Source organism: Oryx dammah, unplaced genomic scaffold, assembly GCF_014754425.2.
Source record: "Oryx dammah isolate SB20612 unplaced genomic scaffold, SCBI_Odam_1.1 HiC_scaffold_23, whole genome shotgun sequence".
Taxonomy (NCBI): Eukaryota; Metazoa; Chordata; class Mammalia; order Artiodactyla; family Bovidae; genus Oryx; species Oryx dammah.
In genome coordinates this window covers 82,010,683-82,013,846 of record NW_024070207.1, presented here as the reverse complement: position 1 = coordinate 82,013,846, position 3,164 = coordinate 82,010,683, and the positions used below count along the sequence as shown (strand labels likewise).

Here is a 3,164-nt window from a genome sequence, read left to right as displayed (position 1 = left end):
CCTCAAAAATCATTGTGTGATTGGGGTCTCTGAGAGAAGCCTAGGGGTTCCTCTGGTAAGAAACCTCCTGTGGCTCAAGTCAAAGTCCCCGCTCTGGCCAGAAAGCCCTATGGGACCTGACCCTCATTACCTCTCTCATCAGGTCTCCTGGCTCTCCCTCCATTATGCTGTGACAGTCACACAGGCCTCCTCACTCTTTTCATACACACTACACTGAGTTCCTGGAGAAGGAAATGGCAACCCACTCCAGTATCCTTGCCTGGAGAATCCCAGGGACAGAGGAGCCTGGTAGGCTGCCATCTATGGGGTCGCACAGAGTCGGACACGATTAAAGCGATTTAGCAGCAGCGGCACACCGAGTTCCACGCCCCAGTTTTTCAACTGGCCTTAACTCTGTCTGGGATACTTTTCTCCCAGACAGGCATCTCCTCTAGGCTTTTACTCAAATGTCACAATCTTAGAAAGAACTTCCCTGACCACTCTTTCTAGGTATCATCCCCCCTATTTCACTAACCCGGTTTAATGTTAATCACAGCAGTTATGAACACCTGAAAATTACTTATCCTTTGGGGCTGTATGACCCCAACACAATATAAGTTTCATGAAGCCAAAGTTGATTTTCTCTTTCCTAACACACATAGTTGTGCTTGACACAAACTGTGGAGAGAATGAAAGAATGACGGAATGAATAAACAAATTTGAACTTGTTGAGAGAGGCATAGCTAGACAGGCTGAGGATTCTGCTAGGAAACATATTCAGGGATGACAAGATGGTGATAAAGCTGTGGTCTTTATTTCATCTGCAAGGTATCCTTGGGTCCCCTTGGAGCTGACCCTTTTCCTAACAGAATGGAATGTCCTGTTGTCTTTTTCAGTATTACTCGCAGTCAACGACAGAGGCCTTCCCCATGCCAGGCCTTCAGATCCCAGTCGGAAGCTTTCTCCGGACTGTGGCTGGCTTTCCCGATGAAACCGATTCTGTAACTAAACAGGAAAACACAAACAAGTACAGAGAAAATGGTTTCAATGCTTCCTGTTACGATAGTGGCTCCTACAGAGAAGTAATCTTCAGTTTACGAAGACTTTTTTCTGGGTCCAAGATAGCAGCAATCGGTGGGGTTTTCATCCTAACTTTGCCTTTCCACCCGTGGAGGAGGATCCTCCTCTAATGGGCCACCGGCACCTAGATCGGCTGTTCCTCAGTCTCACCACCAAGGGGCGCGCGAGACGAAACACTTTTGTCCTGGAATGTACCACTGAGGGGTAGCGGTAAGACCACCCACTCTGGAAGGTACCATTGGGAGAGGGCGTGTGACAACGCTGAGAGCCCCTTTACACCGCGTCGGGGATCGGCCACACTTCCCAGCGGAGGCACTCGTGGCGCCATGGGTCCATACCCATTCGCTCCATTCCGTCTTCCCGTGGCATTCGAGTCTGAGTGGACACCGGTATTAAGCTGCAACTTTCTTCGTCTCTTTTCCAACTTCACCCCTTGGTTTCTACACGGTTACATCCAAGGGGGATGGCTCCGGAGCGAGAGAGGCTGCCAGTTGTGGGGTATGGCGTCAGCAAGCGTTCTGGGCATTGATTGGTCAGCGCGTGCTTGCCGGACTTAGCTCTTCCGGGACGCGAATGGGCGCCGGAAATCCCGCGCCTCCCGCTTTCCTTGGTCGGCCCTCTTCGATTGGGCTGGCTGGCTGGTACAGGCACTGGGATCGCAGAGCTGGAACTGAGGGCCACAGGCCTGTGTGTACGCGTGCGCCTGCGCTGCCGTGCGCGGCTTTTCAGAGCATACAAGTTTTCTCTTGAGTTTTACTGCTTTTCCCGAAGGGGTCGAATAGCTGCCCTGGTTAGTGGCGAGGTTTGGCGGTGTCGCTGGAGGAGCATGCTGACGGCGTTTCAGTCTTGTTTAGCTCTCGCTCAGTCTGTATCGTGTGGCCACGCACGGTCATTTGCACAAATGCGTGCAATTCTTGTCCAGGGAGAGGTCTCTGAGTTTGGTGTCTCTCCCTGGAGAGTAAACTATATCTGGCAGCTTGGGGTTGTGTATTGCTACGTGTGACAACACAGGTGCTGTTTGGGTACATTTGATCTCCTTGACCGTTTGGGCGGAATTGTGAGTGATGGAATATTTGATCTGAGTGGATTTTGCGAGCCATAGTACAGTGCCTCTAGGATGCGTGTGCCTGTATTCCGGGGTGTGCATTTTTGGAGCTTTCTGGCATTTCAGTCCCTGGGTGTGAGATCTCTGTGTGTAGGCGTGTGCACCCCAGACTGTGAGATCTCTGAGTTTTTTGATTCAGGGTCCCAAGTTGTGATGTCTCTGAGCTGCTTTAAGGATGGGTTCATCTAAAGGTGTAAACTACCAGCCGCTTGGGGATCTGTGCACAGGGTGCAGGATTTCCATCTGTCTGGGGACTTTATCTAAAGATTATATGATGTTCTTGAGTTATTAAAAATTCTGTCTTTCTGTTTAGGGTTTTTGTATTAGATTGGTAAGTGTCGAGTGGTTTGGGAGTCAGTCTCCATGATGTGAAGTATCTGTGCAGCTCTCATTTGTTTCTGTCTGGAAGACTTTGGTCTGTTTGGAGGGTCTTTGTCGCAGTGTGTATGGTTATGGTCTCAGTTGTGTTTGAGGGTCTGAGACGAGTTGTGTGCTCTCTGTGCAGAGATTCAGTGAGCTCTTTGTGGTGTCTCTGGGTATCTATCTGAGCTGTCTGGAGTCTCTGTGTCAGAAATAAAACCTCTTATGTTCTTGGCTGTGAGGTCTCTGTCCGGGAACTGAGGGTTTGGAAGCTGGCAGATATGATTCTGAGGCCTTGAACCTCACATGCTGACTGTGTGTTGTTGAGCGTTATCAGTTGTCTCCTGGAATCTCAGTATGTATCGTAATTATTACAGTGGGTCAGTGCGCGTCTTGTAGGGTACCTGTGCATGTTAGCAGTGTGTGTTGCCTGGCTCCAGAATGTCCTTCCACAAATGTTTTCTGAGCACCTGCCATATACCTGAGCACTATTGGAGGAGTTTGTGACAGGACAGAACTGACCAAGTCTCTCCTTTCGTAGAGTTGGTGGTCAGTAAATAAATCAAGGGTGGCAGTCACTATGAAGCAAGATTATGCTAGATCAGGGGAAAGGGTATATGTAGGTATGATGTTATTATTT

At 49.4% G+C, this 3,164-nt stretch overlaps 1 protein-coding gene and 1 long non-coding RNA gene across 4 annotated transcripts in view; one reads left to right on the top strand and one right to left on the bottom strand.

Moving 5' to 3' along the window:
• Positions 1 to 771: 771 nt before the first annotated feature.
• Positions 772 to 2,045, bottom strand: LOC120882168. Its single transcript, XR_005725429.1, has 2 exons — positions 1,398 to 2,045; positions 772 to 984 (listed from the first exon to the last, which is right to left on the bottom strand). It is a non-coding gene; the product is annotated as an uncharacterized LOC120882168 (long non-coding RNA).
• The window catches only part of LOC120882167 (X antigen family member 5-like), a 26,795-nt gene continuing 24,613 nt past the window's right edge, over positions 983 to 3,164 (top strand). For all 3 annotated transcript variants that reach the window (XM_040266042.1, XM_040266040.1, XM_040266039.1), the window contains exon 1: positions 983 to 1,291. The gene's annotated coding sequence lies outside the window, so the exon portion shown is untranslated. The remainder of the gene's footprint in view (positions 1,292 to 3,164) is intronic.